This window comes from Lynx rufus, unplaced genomic scaffold (assembly GCF_022079265.1).
Source record: "Lynx rufus isolate CCGP_SWC_20201006 ecotype Redwood Valley unplaced genomic scaffold, mLynRuf1.p SCAF_12, whole genome shotgun sequence".
NCBI classification, from domain to species: Eukaryota; Metazoa; Chordata; class Mammalia; order Carnivora; family Felidae; genus Lynx; species Lynx rufus.
Genome location: NW_025814826.1, coordinates 12,134,528 through 12,155,007, shown reverse-complemented (window position 1 = coordinate 12,155,007; position 20,480 = coordinate 12,134,528).

Below are 20,480 nucleotides of genomic sequence, written 5' to 3'. Positions count from 1 at the left end.
CCCTAGTTCAAAGTCAACGTATAAGGCCTCATTCCCTGACCAGAACATTCCAATTCCAAACATGGCTTACAATAGGAATTTCTTACAAGGGAAGAATTTCTTGCAAGGGTCATTTCTTGCAGCATGACCAACGGGGTGGGATCTTATTAGACGAATTCAACAGGACAATTTTCTCATTACCATGGTAAGAACTAACAATTACTTAGCAGTGCCAAGAATTTATACATAGAAATTACATTTACTCTTCACAACAATTCTATGACGTTAATATTATTCTACCCCTCTCCCAGATAAGGAAACTTGGCTACACTTAGTCGACTTCCCAAGACTGTACACAGAGTAAGTAGCATGAACCCAGAACCCAGATCTGACCCTAAAGCCCAAATTCTTTTTTTTTTTTTTTTTGAGAGAGAGAGAGGGCACAAGTGAGTATGGGGCAGAGAGAGAGAATCCCAGGAGGGACAGAGACAGGGGAAGAGAGAGAGAGAGAAGCAGGGTTAACCCAAAGCAGGGCTCGTGTTCACCCAAAGTGGGGCTCGAGCTCACCCGATATGGGACTTGAACTCACAAACCGTGAGATCATGACCTGAACCGAAGCCAGATGCTTAACAACTGAGCCAACCAGGCACCCTAGAGCCCAAATTCTTAACCAAAAGTCCAACATTAATGCAAAGGCTATACACATAAATTAATCAGGGCTACAAGACTATCAGAAAGGTATCGTCTCATTCTCGTGGGAGTATTATAGAAAAATCCTAGATATTAGAGAGGGACACGCCTGGTTCAAGCTTCACGTGCTGAATGTGTGGTCATGTTAAACAGGATGCACAGACTCTTAGCTTGCTGTGTGGATTAAAAGAGATAGTGCACGTGAAGTGCCTAGGAGTGCTTGGTACATAGTTAAGTGTTTAATCAATGCTAACTATAATGTTGTAACTGAATTACTTCCTGATTCTTGCTCCCATTAGGCTTATATGCATTTCTCTCCATTTGAAAAGTTCACGTTTAATATGCTTACAGAGAAATGTGCAAAATAAGTTGAAATCCATGAAAATACTGTACTTCAAACTGTGACGCTAAAATGCCCTTATTATTTATTTAAGATAAATTATCATAGGAACTGAGGCACTTGAGAGTAAAAGGAAGAACTGTTACACTGATATGATAAAGAAAAAAAAAGCACTTCTAGTTGCAGGCTTACAGGCTCTAAGTATTTTTCTGTTTGGAACTGCAACACAGAGAGGGGGAAAAAAGTTGGGTGGGTGGTAATTTTAGGCAACCATATTCTTACTCTAGTAATAATGCATCTGCCTATTGATGAAATTGATGTTTGAGAGATTTGTAAAAAAAATCTATTGTATAAATACCTATATTTCTCCCACATCCTTACCACAGATATCTTATATTTCTGTTTATAGTATAAAAATGCACAGTATTTTATTTTCTCATTTCAATATTTTTTAAAAGATGTAATGATATTTTTGAATGAACTAGATGATTCCTGGGTCCCTCCATTCTTCTACCTCACACTTTCTTTTTTTTTTAATTTAATTTAATTTAATTTATTGTTATTATTATTTTTTTTTTTGGTAATTTACATCCAAATTAGTTAGCGTATAGTGCAACAATGATTTCAGGAGTAGATTCGTTTATGCCCCTTACCCATTTAGCCCATCCCTCCTCCCCAAACCCCTCCAGTAACCCTCTGTTCTCCATATTTATGAGCCTCTTCTGCTTTGTCCCCCTCCCTGTTTTTAAATTATTTTTGTTTCCCTTCCCTTATGTTCATCTGTTTTGTCTCTTAAAGTCCTCATATGAGTGAAGTCATATGATATTTGTCTTTCTCTGACTAATGCCACTTAGCATAATACCCTCCAGTTCCATCCACGTCGTTGCAAATGGCAAGATTTCATTCTTTTCGATTGCCGAGTAATACTCCATTGTATATATACACCACATCTTCTTTATCCATCATCCATCGATGGACATTTGGGCTCTTTCCATACTTTGGCTATTGTTGATAGTGCTGCTCTAAACATGGGAGTGCACGTGTCCCTTCGAAACAGCACACCTGCATCCCTTGGATAAATGCCTAGTAGTGCAATGGCTGGGTCGTAGGGTAGTTCTATTTTTAGTTTTTTGGGGAACCTCCATACTGTTTTCCAGAGTGGCTGCACCAGCTTTCATTCCCATACCTCACACTTTCAATTAGAAAAAAAGATGTGTCCTTGGGCGCCTAGGTGGCTCAGTCGGTTAAGTGACCTGCTTTGGCTCACAGTTCCTGAGTTTGAGCCCCACGTCGGGCTCTGTGCTGACAGCTTAGAGCCTGGAACCTGCTTTGGATTCTGTGTCTCCCTCTCTCTCTGCCCCTCCCCTGCTCATGCTCTGTCTCTCTCTCTCTCTCAAAAATAAATAAACATTGAAAAGAAAAGAAAAGAAAAGAAAAGAAAAGAAAAGAAAAGAAAGGAAAAGAAAGGAAAAGAAAAGAAAAAGAACAAAGATGTGTCCAAACACAGATAGAGAGGTCTTATTGTCCTAGTCTGACTTTTTAAAAAAACTAATTGCTATTAAAAAGAAAGTCTTAAGATAACTGTTTCAGTCAATGTTGTGCTTTTCATAGATATTATTTTACATTTAATGGGCTAGAAACCTAGTATCCCATTGGGTAAAGCCCTGCCATTTACCAGGATATACATTACCCACATAATTAATCTTTTTTTTTCAATTTGTTTAATGTTTATATATTTTTGAGAGAGAGAGAGAGAAACAAAGCATGAGCAGGGCAAGGGAAGAGAGAGAGGGAGACACAGAATCTGAAGCAGGCTCTAGGCTCTAGGCTCTGATCTGTCAGCACAGAGCCCAACATGGGGCTTGAACTCATGAACCATGAGATCATGACCTGACCCGAAGTCAGACAGACAATCAAGCAACTGAGACACCCAGGCACCCTACCCAGGCAGTTAATCTTGAAGGGTAATCTAGGTTATATTGTTCAAAGGTACAGATTCTATGAGTCTTTTGCTGAGACTTTTCTTTATAAAAGGGTAGATGCTTGCTTAAAATTTTTCTTTGAGAATTTTTCAAGATAGTTTGGCCAGAACATTCTCTGTAATTTTGTTTGTGTTAAAGCAGACATCAAATAATTTTGAAGGATTTTTCCCATCACAAAGTTGGCAGAGATGCATAGACATAGTCACTGTATGTAGATAGCACCAATAGAAAGAGTAAAATTAAAATATTCATAATCCCAACAATGAGGATAACCATTTAACACTTAATTCTTCCATAAATTTTTCTGTGTATATAAACGTATTTTTTAAAAACTAAGATCATGCATATTGTTTTCTATTCTGCCTTTAAACATCACCCAGTGTCAATAAATACTTATCTACAAAGTCTATTCTGTTTATTTTTTTTTTGTTTATTTATTTATTGTGAGAGAGAGAGGGCATGCACATGTGGGGGAGGAGCAGAGAGCGAGGGAGAGAGAGAGAGAGAGAGCACACACATGTGGGAGAGGAGCAGAGAGCGAGGGAGAGAGAGAGAGAGAGCACACATGTGGGAGAGGAGCAGAGACGGAGAGAGAGAATCCTAAGCAGCCTCCACACTCAGCATAGAATCTGATGAGGGGCTTGATCTTAATAAGCACAAAATCACAACCTGGGCAGAAATCAAAAGTCAGACACTTAACCGACTGAGCCACCCAGGAGCCCCTAAAATCTATTCTTTTTAAAATGGCTTTATTGAGATATAGTTAATATACCACATAATCAACTTAAAAGTGTACAATTCAAAAGTTTTTAGCATATTCACAAATATGTGCAACCATAACTATGGTCAATTTTAGGACATTTTCATCACCCAGAAGAGAAACCCTGTAAGCTTTAGCTAGCATACCCCCAGGTCCCTAGGCTCCCCTCTGTCCCCCACCCCCCAGCAGCCCCAGACAACTACTAATCTACTTGGTATCTCTACAGATTTCCCTGTTCTGGACATTTCACTTGAACGGAATCGTACACTATGTCACCTTTTGCTAGAGACTTTGTTCAGTTTTAGTTTATTCATGTTGTAGCATCTCTCAGTACCTTATTCCTTTTTATGGCCAAATAACATTCCACTGTATGGATCTACCACATTTTGTTTTTCCATTCATCACTTGATGGACATTTGGGTTGTTTCCACTTTGGACTATTATAAATAATGCTACCATAAATAGTTTTGTGCAAGTTTCAGTGTGGACGTGCTTTCAATTCTGTTGAGTAAATACCTAGGAGTAGAAGTAGAATTTCAGAGTCATATGGTAACTATATGTTTATTTAAGGAACTGTCAGACTGTTTTCTAAAGTGGCTGCACCATTTTTTTATTTCTACCAGCAACATGTGGGGGTTCTGATTTGTCCACCTCCTTGTCATCACTTGCTGCTATTTGATTTTTTTTATTTTTTTTTAGTTTATTTATTTTTGAGAGAGAGAGCAGGGTAGGGGCAGAGAGAGACACAGAATCTGAGCTGTCAGCACAGAGCCCGACGCGGGGCTCAAACTCATGAACTGTGAGATCATGACCTGAGCCGAAGTCAGAGGCTCAACCGACTGAGCCACCCAGGCGCCCCTTGATTTTTTTATTCTCGATATCCTAATGGGTGTGAGTTGGTATATCTTTCTGTGTTTGATTTGCATTTCCCTAATGACGGATACTGTCATGCATTTGAGAAGACCGCATATTCTATGATTACTGGGTGTGGGGATTCTACAGATGTCTGTTAGGTATTGTTGGTTTATAATATGTTCAAGTCTTCTATTTCTTTTTTGGTTGTCTAATTGTTCTATCCACTATTGAAAGTGGGGTATTGATGTCTCCAACTATTATTCTTGAACTATCTATATCTGTTTTCATTTCTGTTCTTTTTTACTAATTTGGTGTTCTATTATTAAGTAACACAAGTTTGGTATTGTATCTTCTAATAGATTGAAACTTTTATTACCTTTCCATCCTTTTATTTTCTATCTATTTTCATCTTTAATCTAAAACATGGCTCCTACAGACAACTTATAGCTGGTTCATGCTTTTTATCCGGCCTGACAGTCACTGGTTTTTGATTGAATTATTTAATCCCTTCACATATTTAATCTTTCTATTAACATAGTTGAATTTATATCTGCCATTTTACTTTCTTTTCTATATGTCTCATGCCTTTTTGTTCCTTTATATTTCCTTTATTGCTTTCTTTTACATTAAGTGAGTATTTTCTAACATAACACTTTAATATCATTACTGATTTTTTGCACTATATTTTTTAGAGTTTTTTTTTCTGTCTGTTTAATTTGTTTCAGTGATTGCCCCAGAGTCTACAGTTTACTGTATCAGTATCAGCTTTAAAATTATGTAGGCTTAATTCCAGTAATACACATTACACTTACTAATGTTTCAAACATAACACTTTAATATCATTACTGATTTTTTGCACTATATTTTTTAGAGTTTTTTTTTCTGTCTGTTTAATTTGTTTCAGTAATTGCCCCAGAGTCTACAGTTTACTGTATCAGTATCAGTTTTAAAAGTATGTAGGCTTAATTCCAGTAATACACATTACACTTACTAATGTTTCAACCCAATGATACATTGTTAATTATTTTATCATCTGTAGTCATTTCCTTAGCCCCACACAGCTTTGCTCCCACATATCTCCTTTGTGCTATTATTGACAAATATATTATGTTGCATTTATGTATGTTAAAGGCCCAGCAATATATTATATACATATTATTTTTTGTAGTTACATTCTATTTATTTACTTTTTAAAATTTTTGAGTGGGAGAGAGCCAAAGCATAAGAGACTCTTAAAAACTGAGAACAAGCTGCGGGTTGATGGGGGGTGGGAGGGAGGGGATGGTGGGTGATGAGTATTGAGGAGGGCACCTTTTGGGATGAGCACTGGGTGTTGTATGGGAACCAATCTGACAATAAATTTCATATACTGAAAAAATAAATAATGATCAAAAAATAAAATAAAATAAATTTTTATTTATTTTTGAGAGAGACAGAGAGAGAGTGCGAGCAGGGGAGGGGCAGAGAGAGAGAGAGGGAGACACAGAATTTGAAGCAGGCTCCAGGCTCTGAGCTGTCAGCACAGAGCCCTACGCGGGGCTTGAACTCACGAAATGTGAGATCATGACCTGAGCTGAATTCAGACACTTAAGCAACTGAGCCACCCAGGTGCCCCTGTAATTGCGTTTTAAATCAGTTAAAAAGAAAAAGGAGGAAACTGTGCATTTATACTATCTTTATAATAACATAATTGTCTTTACTAGCACTCTTTATCTGGGATGGGGGAGGCGGGGAGATGTGGATTCAAATTACCATCTGGAGTCACTTGCTTCCAGCTTGAAGAACTACTTCTAATACTCTTTGTAAGTAAAGTCCACTAGCAACAAATCTCTCATGTTTTCTTTAGTGGTTAGATTTTATTTCACTTTCACCTTTATCTCACATTTGGAAGATGATTTTGCTGAATATAAGATTCTAGGTTGATAGCTATTTTCGTCTTTCAGCACTTTGAATATGTTACCCCATTTCTGCTGAGAAGTCAACTGTTAGTCTTATTGGGGTCCCTTGTAAATAATGAGTCGTTGATTTTTCTCCTGCTGATTTTAAGATTTTTACCTTGTCTTTCAGAATTTTTACTATATCATGTCTCTTAGTAAATCACTTTATTTTGTTAATTTTGAGAGAGAGAGCACGAGAAGAGCAGGAGCAGGGCAGAGGGAGAGAGAGAAAATCTCAAGCAGGCTCTACGCTCAGTGCAGAGCCCCACGTGGGGCTGGATCGCACGCCCCTGGGATCATGACCTGAGGTGAAATGAAGAGTTGGACACTTAACTGACTGAGCCACCCAGGCGCCCCTCTTAATAGATCACTCTTCATTATCCTACTTGGAGTTTCTTGAGCTTCCTGAATATGCAAGTTCCTGATTTTTAATTAAATTTGGGAAGTTTTCAGCCATTTCTTTGAATATTGTTCTGCTTCTTCCCCACCCTCCTCTCCTCTCCAATTTTGTATGAATTGGTGCTGTTTATTCTGTCTCACCTTTCTCTGGGGTCTCTTCTTTTTTTTTCATTCCTTATTCACTCTACTCTTCAGATTAAATAATCTGTTATCGATCTCTCTTCAAGTTCATGTATTCTTTTTTCTGCCACTTCCAAAGTACTGGGGAGTCCCTCTAGTGAACACTTTTTAATTAATAAGCTTATTTGAGGAACATTTTTAGGTCTACAAAAAAGTTGAACAGTCCAGTGAGTTCCCAAGTATGCTTTCTCCCCCACGGTCTCTTCTGTTATAACATGTTGAGTTATTGTGGTATATTTGTTGTCACTAATGAGTCAATTCAGACACATTGCCATTAACCAAAGGTCATAGTGTACATTAAAGTTCATTCTTTGTGCCATACACTTCCATGTATTTGACAAACGTATAATGTCATGAATCTACCATTACAGTATCATATAGAATAATTTCACTACCACAGATTCCCCTTGATCCACCTCTTTGCCCCTTCGTTTGTCCTGCTAGCACCTTAACAACCACTCATCTTTTACTATCTCTAGGGTTTTCTCTTTGTAGAATACCATATAGAATATCACATTGACTTCTTTCACTTAGCCATATGCATTCAAGGTCTTCTATGTCTTTATATGACTGGACAGCTAATTTCTTTTTATTGCTGAATAATCCCATGATATGGGGCTATCACGGTTTGCCTGAACATTCCCCTACTGAAGGGCATCTTGGTTACTCCCAAGTTTAGAACTGCGAGTAGAATTATGAATAATTATGAATGAAAAACATTTGTGTGCAGGTGTGTGTGGATATAAGTTTTCAACTCATTTGGGTAAATAATAAAAAGCACAATTGATGAAGCATATGGCTTCTAGAGAATTTTTTATTTCAGTTATTTTATTTTTCAACTTCATAATTTCCATGCAGCTCTTTTTTTTCCATTTCCTTATTGCTATTCTCTATTTGATGTGATATTGTCATCATACCTTCCTTTACTTCTTCTTCTCTTTTTCTTTTTAGAGAGAGAGATAAAGAGCACAGGAATCGGGAGGGGGGGGGTTAGAAAAAGAGAGAGAAAGAGAGAATCCCAAGCAGGCTCCATGATGTCAGCACAGAACCCAACATGGGGCTTGATCCCACAATGCTGGGATCATGACCTGAGCCAAAATCAAGAGTCAGACACTTAACCGACTGAGCCACCCAGACATCCCATATCTTCTTCCTTTGTTTTTTTAATCATGATGTCCTTTGATTTTATGAACATGTTTATAAGGGCTATTTTGAAATCTTCCTGCTACATCCAACATCCAGTTACTCTCACAGAAGGTTTCTGTCAGTGCCTTTTTCCCCAGTATATGGGTCATGCTTTTCTGTTTCCTTTTACACTTCATAATTTTTTGTGGCAAATTGGATATTTTAGATAACATGTCATAGCATCTGTGGGTACTAGCCACCCCCCACACCAGATCTGTTGTTGTTATTTGCTTGTTCATTTGCGTAATGACTGTCTGGATGATTTTAGAGAAGTCCCTTTTCCCCTCATACAGTATAAGTTTCTGTTGTTTCTCCTCAGGGAGGCACAGGCTTGAATATATCCACAGTCACCCTGCAAGGTCGGCAGTCATGGTGCATGAGTCCTAGGGCTCTTTTCTTCTCTCTCCTTTACCACATCCAAATGCCCATCTCCACCAACTGTCAGCTGATGGCTCAATTGTTTCCAGCAATGCCCTGGGTCATAAACTGTTTTGAAAACAAATCCAATCAAATTATGGCTTCTCAGAATAGTTTCTGAAGCCTCTGTCTGATATTTGCTCTGACTTCAGGAGGAGTGTTAGTGGAATCAGGCTGTAATGAAAAGAAAAAAAAAACCCCACAAACTGGGGTGCTAAAACAATATTTCTCACAGTTCTGGAGGCTGAGAAGTCCAAGATCATGGCATAGGCAGATTCACCTCCTGGTGAGGGCCCTGGTTTGTAGAAAGCTGCTTTCTTACTATGTCCTAATATGGCAGAGAGAGGAAGAGGAGGCAAACACCCCGGTGTTTCCTCTTACGAGGGCACTCAGCCCCTCATTAGGGCTCCGTTCTCATGACCTCCACTAAACCTAATTACTTCCCCGAGGCCTAAGCTGCTAACACTGGTAGTTAGGGCTTCAACATATGAATTTTAGGAGAACACAAACATTCAGTCCGTAATGCAAGATTTTCTGCCAGCTGTCTTCTTCCCTGATTCTCTGCTTCCAACTAGCCAGCCTACAGTTTCATTTGTATATTGAGTCTCCTCCAATTGTCTTTCATCACAACCTCTGTGATTTTTAAGGTCACCCCTAGGCTTGACTTCCTCCAGACTCTATTGCAAAAGGAGTTGGTTTCTTTGGGAAAAGATTAGAAGCTATTTGTGTTTTTATTGGGTTTTTTTTGTTTGTTTGTTTGAGAGAGAGGGCACAAGTGAACGAGGGGCAGAGAGAGAGAATCCCACAAGGGGCAGAGATAAATAGATAGAGGTGGGGAGAGAGAGATAGAGAGAGGCAGGGCTCACCCAAAGTGGGGCTCCTGTTTTACCGGAAGTGGGTCTGTGTTCGCCCGAAGCAGGGCTTTGAGCTCACCCTATGCAGGGCATGAGCTCCCCCCATGTGGGGCTTGAGCTCATCTGATGCAGGGCTCAAGCGCACCCAAATCAGAGCTCAAACTCAGGATCTCTGAGATCATGACCTGAGCCAAAGTCAGATGCCTAACGACAGAGCCACCCAGGTGCCCCAGAAGCTCTTTGTTTTGCAGCTTGCTTCTCCATGCCAGATAAAATCTCTAAGTCAGGGTTCTGGAGCTGAGGGTGGGGACAATGGCCAGCTTCTCCCTGAGAGACACATTCTCTACAGAAGCCGAACACTAGGGCACGGGAGGAGTGGGGCTGACAGATATCCTTTCGGTTTGCTTTTCCTGATTTGCAACCATCATCTCATGAACTGAGGTAAAGATGATCAGCGTCCCAGACTTCAGAGTTTGCTGCACAAAAGGTAAAGCCTACATTCCATGATGGAGGATGGACAAAGAAAGAAACCCCTACCTCTCAATCATGCTAGCTCAGGACTTACCCCAGTAGCAGACAGCTGTGACAAAACCTTCCAGGTTAGTAAATGCATGGAGATTTGGAGAGTAGACCACTCAGAGAGCATGGAGGCCCTGTGCCCCTTTCTTCACACCTTGCCCTACGCAACTCATCCATCTGACTCTTCCTGAGTTACTATCTTTTCATAATGACCCAATAATCCAGGAAGTAAAGTGTTTCTCTGAGTTCTGTGAGCTGTTCTAGCAAATTAATTGAACACAAGGGGGTGGTGGTTGGAACCTCTGATCCACAGCCAGTCAGAAGCACAGGGGACAAACTGGACTTAGCATCTGAAGTGGGACGTGGGGACAGTCTGTAGGACTGAACCCTTCACCTGTGGGATCTGACCCCGTCTCCTGGCAGATGATGTCAGAATTGAGTTGAATTGTAGGACACCTAGCTGGTGTTCCAGAATTGCTTGATGGCATGGAAAACAGACACACACACACACACACACACACACACACACACACACACACACCACGCCCCCCCCCACATTGTAATTGGTGTCAGAATCTTAACCCCCACCACAACCAAAAGTTATCAAGTCCTAATTCCTGCAATTTGTGATCGTTACCTTGTATGGCAAAGTCCCTGCAGATGTGAATAAGCTGAGGATCCTGAGATGGGGAAATAATTCTGCACGTTCCAGGTGAATGACATTACTGCCTGCCATTCCAAGTGTCCTTGTAAGAGTGGCAGAGGGCTTTTTCACAGACTCACAGAGAAGGTTATGTAAATGGGGAGCAGAGAGGGACTTGGAGATGTGGCCACTGGGGTTCTGAGAACCACCGGAAGCCGGAAGAGGCAAGGAATGGATTCTTCCACGGCACCTGCAAAGGAAGCGTAGCCCTGCCGCCAACTTGGTTTTGGCTCGGTGACGTATTTTAGACTTCTGGCCTCCAGTACGGTGGACAAATGTATTTCTGTTGTTTTAAGTCACTGAGTTTGTAGTACTTTTTTTTTTTTTTTATAACAGCCACAGGACTCTAATACACCCATCTTAAAAGTTGACTGTTACACATTCTATATCCTCAACGGTTTCCTAAAAGATACTTTAAGCAACTGCTGTGTGATTTGCATTTTAATATTCAGAGTGATGCACCATCTTGGATTCTTTGCATAGTTCAACATTTTTTCAGCCATTACAGGTGAAAATTATTTTCAGACGCAACTCAAACAGAGCCAGCAATAAATATCACATTTAGCAGGATATATTTAATTTGGCATAGCACTCACTAGTTTATTTATTTATTTTTTTAATGTTTATTCATTTTTGAGAGATGGAGAGAGACAGAGCTCAAGTGGGGGAGGGGCAGAGAGAGAAGGAGACATTGAATCCGAAGCAGGCTCCAGGCTCTGAGCCATCAGCACAGAGCCCGATGCAGGGCTCAAACCCACCAACAGTGAGATCGTGACCTGAGCCGAAGTCAGATGCTTAACCAACTGAGCCACCCAGGTGTCCCTAGCAGTTACTAGTTTAGAGTTCAACATGGTATGCCAAAGTTCATGGCTGAGGACATGACCCATTCTGTTTCTAGCTGTGATTAGCTGAAAGTGTACCATAGACAATGGCTGCTTTATAAATACAAATAGCTAGTGTGGAATCATTCTTAGACAAGTAGCATTATAATCATGCCATTCCAGGTGGTGTTATTTGGGGTATAGGTTTAGTAAACCCAGGTATACTTTATAAAAATACTCTTGGACATTTGTATTTTTTCTTTGTCAGTTGCTTGTTCTTTTGTTTTCTATTATATTTACCTTTTCCATTTTAATAACATTGAGATCAGATGTCTTAAATGTGTTGTCCAGGTGTTTTTCCTACTTTTTCACCTCTTAAGCTTGTTTGAGACAGTTTTTTTTTTTCTTTCAGGAACTTTTACCTTTTTATGTGGTTATGTTGATCACTTTTCTCCATTATGGGTTCTGCCTTTAGCATAATCTTTATAAAAACATTTTCATTAAATGAAAACTGATGTAGCCACTCTGGAAAAGAATATGGAGTTTCCTCAAGACATTAAAAATAGAACTACCATATGATCCAGCAGTTGCGCTACCAGATATTAACCCAAAGAATACATAGATACTAATTGAAAGGGACACATGCTCCCCAATGTTTATAGCAACATTATCTCCAATAGCCAAATTATGGAAACAGCCCGTGTCCATCGACTGATGAATGGATAAAGAAGATGTGATATATATATGGGATGGAATATTACTCAACCATAAAAAGAATGAAATCTTGCTATGTTGCAATGACATGGATGGAGCTAGAGTACGTTAAGTGAAATAAGTCAGCCAGAGAAAGACAAATACCACATGATTTCACTCATATGTGGAGTTTAAAAACAAGACAAAGGAGCAAAGGGGAAAAAAGAGAGAGGCAAACCAAGACACCGACTCTTAACTAAAGGGAACAAACTGATGGTAACCAGAGGGTTACAGGGAGGATTAAGGAGGGCACTTGTTTGGGTGAGCACCAGGTATTGTAGGGAAGTGATGAATCACTGTTTCGTACACTGAAACTGATATTACACTGCATGTTAACTAACTGGAGTTTAATTAAAAACTTAAAAAAGCCTTCCCATTGCTAGTACATACAAACACTTATGCGCACCTGCACATACATGCATACACACACATGCACACACACACACATATTCACGTACAGCCCAAACTATTTCTAAGAAATATCTGAAGCCAGCTTTAGGAATTGCCTCAGTCCACTGCTGTGTAGAAATATAATAGCCTTCTCTTCCATAAAGCATCCATCCTCCCTAGACCCCTCACTTTCACAGGAATGCGTCGGCTGAAATAGGAAACCCAACACTTACCTGGTAATATAGACTCTCTGTACTATGGGTACTTTTCTTAGAGCACATATTAGTCAGCTCAAGCTTCCATAACAACATTTCTTAAACAGAAATTTATTGGTCACTCTTCTGGAGGCAGGAAGCCTAAGATCAAGGTGTTGTCAGGTTTCATTTCTTCTGAGGCCTCTTTCTTTGCCTTGCAGATGGTCAACTTCTCACCGTATCCTCACACGGTCTTTTCTCTATGCGTGGGCATTCCTAGTATCTCTTCCCCCTATAAATGCCCGTTCAATTGGATTAGGGTCCCACCCTGATGACCTTATTCAACTGTGATTACTACTTTCTTAAAGGCTATATCTCTACATACAGTATCATGGAGGACTAGAGTTTTAAACTATGAATTTTGGGGGGACACAATTGAATCCCTAATAGAGCAAAATCTGAAACTGCCATTGAACACTTATGAAAAGAAAATTCCTTTTATTCCTCTTAAAACCCAATGAAATAAAATTAGGGAAATAGAGAAAAAGAAAGTTCTATAATATCAACAGGCATGAGGAGTTATTAACAGCATATGAGAGGTTTCAATGAACTGGTGGGCCACATAAAGTGGTCAGAGTGTATTGTCAGATGAAACACGGCCAGGGGAACAACCATCAGGAATATTCTCCCAGGGTACTCTAAGAGAGATAAGCACCAACCCACTTTTGGGAAAATGGATAATTCTCTGGGCTCTGCATCAGAAGCTCTGAGAGAAGTCAGGAGTAAAAAACGGGGCTAAACAATAATGAATTAAAGGTTGGTGGATACAACGATATAGCCTCTGTGCCCCAAGCCTAACAACTCAAATTATTCAGGAAATCTAGCACTTAACTTGGTGGGGGGGGGGGGGGAACCGGAGGACTATTTGCTAAAGATATAAATGTCCTTGGAGAGTTTTAAAGCTTCTAGTGTGGGGTGGCTGTCTAGAGTAAATACTTGATCCCATTTTGGCATTTGGGGATCCCTAAGCCTTCTTCGTCCACCATCCACCACTTCTTCCACCATTATTCTTCCTAGTTAAGAATGTCAACCATGGATCAGTAGGAATAGGAGAAAACCCAGCAACATAAAAGTCTACTTGAAGAAAGAGGAAACAAAAAGATTAAAAAAAAAAAAAGAAAGAAAGGTTTTTAGTATATTCCAGTAGAATTGAGATAATACAGCCACCCAAAACAACCGAACACTGTGCCATGAAAGAGAATAATCGCAAAGCAAAGGAAGAGCCTTGGGAAAGAGAGCTCTTATCTTATGATCAATGATTCAGCTAATACGCACATTTCCTTCTCTGCTGTCTCAGATTCTAATGGGTGGTCCACTTCTAGGTCCTCAAAGAAGGGATAAACATGATTTCAACTATTGTTCCTACCTTGAGTCCCTCTTTGCCCAAATTTACTCAATTTATTAACTTTCCATTTGCCTTGTTTTACTTAGTGCATGTCCATAAACTGCCTTAAGTCCTTTCTGGAAAGAAAGAAAAGGAAGGGAGGGGGCAAGGAGGAAATCTAGCGTACAGATTGAATAAAGGTTCTTAAGAAGATCCTAACACATTCAAGAAATTACTTATGAAGAGATGAAAAAAAATAATCTTCTCTTTATGCTGATACAGATATATTTTCTCTATTCTTATAGAAGCCGTGTTAACTTAACTCTGCCTATTAAGATGTTGATATAATTGAATACATTAAGAAAATAAACTTCTATAGTTGGAAAAAGTCTCAGAAAAAAAGTAGGTAGTATATGGTCTATGGATGGTGTTTAGGTACTCACAAATTCTCTGAAACTACAGGCAAAATTTTCAGATTGTATTCATTTTCCTGGTGAAAGAGTTGATAGTCTTCCTTAGAATTTCAAAGAGTTTTGGGGCACCTGGGTGGCTCAGTCCAGCTCTTGCTTTTAGCTCAGGTCATGATCTCATGGTTTGTGAGACTGAGCCTTGTGTCGGGCTCCATGCTGACCGTGTGGAGCCTGCTTGGGATTCTCTCTCCCTTGCTCTCTGCCCCTCCCCTTCTCTCTCTCTCTCTCTCTCTCAAACATAAATAAATAAACATTAAAAAAAAAAAGAATGTAAAAGAATTTTTTAAAACTAGATCAAAAATCACGAAAAAAGTCCAACTCCACCATATATGTTCTTATTTAGTAAGGAGTTTAGAATAATTTCTTCCTATATACCTTTTCAAGAACTTATCCACAGCTAAAAACAAAAAACAAAAAAACAAAACCTTTATTGCTCTTCAATCAAAATCTCAATTCTAATATTCTAAAAATGTCTTTAGAGAAACCGTAAGTTCAGGGAAATGCAAATTAAATAAAATCCAGAACCCTGACTACACCAAACACTGTTGGGGGTGGGGGGGGCTGGAGCTCACAGTCATTGCTGCTGGGAATGCAAAATGGTGTAGCCATTTTGGAAGACAGTTTGGCTGTTTCGTGTGAAACTAGACATACTCTGACCACGTGATTCAGCTGTCATGTTTCTTGGTATTTACTCGAAGGAGATGAAAACTCATGTACACATAAAAACCTGCACACTATTGTTTACAGCAGCCTCTATTCATAATTGCCAAAACTTGGAAGCAACACAAGATGTCCCTCAGTAGGTGAATGGATATGTTAACTGTGCTATATCCAGACGATGGAATCCTACTCAGTGCTAAGAAGAAATGAGCTTTTCAGGTCATGAAGAGACATAGAGGAACTAAGTGAAAGAAGCCAATCTGAAAAGGCTATGTACTGTATGATTCCAACTGATACGACATTCTGAAAAAGGAAAAACTATGGAGACAGTAAAAAGCTGTGGTTTCTCTGGGGGAGTTGGGAGATGAATAGTTAAAGCTCAGTGGATTTGGGGGGCAGTAAAAATACTCTGTATCATACCATAATGGTGGATACACGTCATTATATATTTGTCCAAACCCATAGAATGTACACCACCAAGAGTGAACCGTAATGTAAACTATGGACCTCGGGTGATTATGATGTGTCAATGCAGGATCATCAATTATAGCAAACATGCCTTTGCGGTGGGGGATGCTGATAACGGGGAGGCTATGCGTGTGCGGGGCAGGGGGTATGTGGGAAATCTATATACCTTCCCCTTAATTTCATTGTGAACCTTAAATTCCTCTCTAAATAAATAAAATCTTAATAAAAAGGAAGAAAAACTACAGTTGTGAACTCAGCCATTAGTTCTTTTAAAATTGATTTAACAAATGACACCTTTTTCTGATTATCAACACATACATGTTTATTGTTTCCAGAAGGGAATAAAATTATGTTACCATTTGTTAACAATTTGGGAGAAATATTCTTTCAGCCTTTCTTCCCATCCAACAGTGTTTTGAATGTTATGAGATTTACAGGTTTATGATAAGAGGGATCTTATTTTTTTTAATAAAACAAAAATACCGTAAGCTATAGAATGTACCATGAACAGCCAGTCCCTGAAAGGCTGTGGTACAGCTGAAAAGACACACCTTGGGATTTGTACAGCACCTTGAACGAAACACTTTACTTCCTCAAGTGTCCGTTTTCTCATCAGCATGTTGGTAATAAATAGAATAATTAATATTAATAATATCTCTTTCACCTACTTTTCAGGTTTGTTATGGTCAGATGAGAAAATATAAGTTAAAATGCGTTGTAAGCTCTAAATAGCTTGCACACATTTCCCTCTTTTATTCCAAAAATGCTGCTATTTCCCAAGATATTTTCAAATATCCTCTCTTGGAATTGCCTGGAAAATCCATTTGCAACTAATGGAGGAAAAGACATCTGATTAATTAATAGCCGAGTTTTATTTTTGACCCACGTGTACATTACCCAGCTTCATTATCTAGTAACCATCTCTCCTCTGTCAGTCTCCAAAAATCAAACCCACTTCTGAAGACAGATTACTTTTTAACAGTGAGACTATAACTAACATTCTGTGTTCTCCAAAGTAAATACCACAATTTTAGGTAAAATTTTTCTAATAAGTATTTAACTTCCCAATATTGTGACTTTGAAAAACACTTATGTGGATATACATCTAGGCTTGTTTTGTTTTGTTTTGTTTTTTGCTTTTGTTTGTTTTTCACATGGTTTTCTGGTTATATCAAAACATAAACCAATTTATCATTATAATCCTTATATGTTTTATTTCATTTAAATGTCACTACTTAAGTATACTTACTTTGCAACTCATATGATATGACAGAGAAGGATATGATAGAACAGACAGAAAAAGGTGCAGAAAGGCACCAAAACAGCACACATTAAAATGGTTAAGACGTTACATTTTATATTATGTGTATTATGTGGTTTTGCCACAATGAAAGGCAAATAAATTAAAAGAAAGACACAGACATTTAAATCATAAGGCACATGAGCTATTGTGAACACAAGTCATTGAGCTCCTTCTACTAACATTCCATGTTGAAGTACCAACAAAAAATCTCAAAGGAGCTAATGATTAATCACATTGCCCTCCTCTAATATACTTATTCTCAAAATGATATTAATACGAGCAAAAACATAAGAGGAGACTGAAGCCCTTTCTCCACCATCACTGCATACCAAAAATGTAGCCAAATTCAGCGAACAATGGAAATATGAAATGCATCCTTTAGAATGTTTTGGTTACAGGAGAAAGAACAGCCATTTGCTAGAATAGGGGTAACCTGCCTCCCAGAAACTCTTCTGTCCTTTTTCTGATGGCCACGAGTTGAAGAATTGTTCTTAATGTGGAAAGCTGAGCATCGTTCTGTTGCATTCTACGACAAACATAACGTCTATGATTTTGTTTTGATGGCTAGGTCTTAGCAAGCACCGTGAGATTGAATAGAGGCAGATATGTCATAATAGCTTTAAGCCACCAGAAGGAGCTCTAAAACAGACTACTGGGAAATTTTAGACCTGCTGGCAGAGGGGGAAATAATATATTGTCTACAGATGGAGAGTTTAAGCCACATTAAAACTTAATAAAGGATTACAAAGTGGCTGAGGGAATTATAACACTAAAAAGTCTTCAGAAGACAGAATACAAGTGCCTAAAGGCATTAGGTTGGTACTGTATTTTTGTGGGTTTCCTTTTTTTTAGAGACAAGAAAAAAATACACAAGAAATATTGATTCAATTAGTGAAACCAAACAAACCATGAGATTGTAAATGAGAGTAAATTTACACAGGACTTCTCAACCTCTCCATCTGCCAAGATACCCCTTTCAGTGCAGTCAGCCTTATGCATGAGGTTTGAAGGATGTTTCAAAAGATGACAAACGTTTCCCTTCATCAGACATCTCTCTTCTGATAAATCCCTAGTACCTGAAATTCCTAAGACTCACAGCTCACCTTTAAGATCCTTAAGCTTTCTTATGTTTCGACATTCATACATGTTTAACAGTGTTAAGCCTTTATCTCAACTTGGATGGCTAATATTGATAATTGGCAGGATTTAGCTTAAACAACATAATCTTTTACTATAGATCATCATATGGTGGGAGGGTAATGCTTCGACCGTTAACTTGATGATGATTTTTAATTATGGGGAGAAGGCCAGGTGTGCAAAGCACGGTCTGTAGCCAGTGGAGGAGATCTGCCAAGACCACCTGCAAAAAGAGAATAGTATCAATTACAAAGTAACAGCAAAGAAGCACAAAGATAGTAATAACTCCCTCTTTGGCTCGCTAGGGCTGTCATAACAAAGCACCAGGGACCGGGAGGTTTAACTAACAGAAATTTCTTGGGGCGCCTGGGTGGCTCAGTCGGTTAAGCGTCGACTTCAGCTCAGGTCATGATCTCACGGTTCGTGAGTTCAAGCCCCGCGTCAGGCTCTGTGCTGATGGCTCAGAGCCTGGAGCCTGTTTCAGATTCTGTGTCTCCCTCTCTCCCTGACCCTCCCCCGTTCATGCTGTCTCTCTCTGTCTCAAAAATAAATAAACATTAAAAAAAAATTTTTTTTAAATAAAAAAAAAAAGAAATTTCTTCTCACAATTCTGGATGCTGTAATTCCAAGGTCAAGGTGTCAGCAGACTTGGTTTCTTCTAAGTCCCATCTTCTATGCTCATAGATGGCCATCTTCTCCCTGTGTCTGTGCACGTACATGTCTGTGCCCAAAAGTCCTCTCCTTGGGAGGACTCCCGTCCGATTGGATGAAAGCCCACCCTGATGACCTCATTTTAATTAAATTACCTCTGGGCAGACCCTTTCTCCACATATGGTCACATTCTGAAGTACTGAGGATTAGAATTTCAACATAGATGTTTGAGGGGGGATGAAATTCAGTCCATAAGCCTCACCTTCTTCCTGACATTGCCCACCCTTCTTAAATCTCCACAGGGCAGTGGGCTGGCTATGAAGCAGTGGGGATGGCCTGAGTTTTGGGGTTGGGCCTGTAATAAAATGCCAGCTTCACTATTTCCTAGCAGTGTGACCTGGGGAAATTATGTAGCCTCTTAGCCTTGGTTTCCCCATTTGTAAAAATAAGACCAGAAGTACCTTCCTTGGGGCGCCTGGGTGGCTCGGCTGGTTGAGCGTCTGATTTCAGCTCAGGTCACAAGCTCATGGTTCGTGGGTTCAAGCCCTGCATTGGGCTCTGTGCTGACAGCTCAGAGCCTGGAGACTGCTTCCGATTCTGTGTCTCCCTCTGTTTCTGCCCCTCCCCCACTCGCACTCTGTGTGTGTCTTTCTCTCTCTCTCGAAGATAAATAAACATTAAAAACAAATTTTTTTTGTAAAAAAAGAAGAAACACCTTCCTCACCAGGCAGGGACGAAGTGGAAAGAGATGATTAATGTGCAAACATGGACATGACATGTCTCACACATGGATGGAAGCCCTTGTAAGGCTTTCACTGCCCTGGAGAGATGACCCCCAAATCCTTTGCAAAGCCAACGAAATCCCTTGTGACCTCACTCCCATCATTTCTCCAGCAGAGCCTTTCTGAGGTGAGAAGGGCCTGAACCAAGTAGAACTGTCGACGACCCCAACAGAAAAGAAGCACCCCTTCCAAATGATAAGACAAGGAATCAAAAGCCATGGTCTGTGTTTAAATGTTTATTTAATAAATACACATTCGCATGTACTACGACTGTATACACAAACTCAACTGGAGATAAGCTAAGAGTCTACACTGGAGGCTGTTACGAATTTTTGCCACATGTCTAAGCACCTCAGAGAGCAACCCTAGATTCTTTCACTTCATTTTGCCAGGCTCCTGCCTGCCCCAGGCACTTTCCTCACCACACTGGACAACTAATCTTTCAGATCAACACTCCAACAGTGCTTCCTGAAGAAAGGCTTTCTCCATGCCTCCAGCCACCGCCCTTGTATGTCATTTGTCCCGCACGCAATTTCAGTGGGGCCACATGAGCTCACAGGGGCTCTGTGATTAATCTTTTTAGCAGTGACCACAATTGTAATGAAATAATTCATTCTATAATTGCTTGTTTCATCTCTGTCTCTCCTGCTCGAATGTAAGCTCCCTG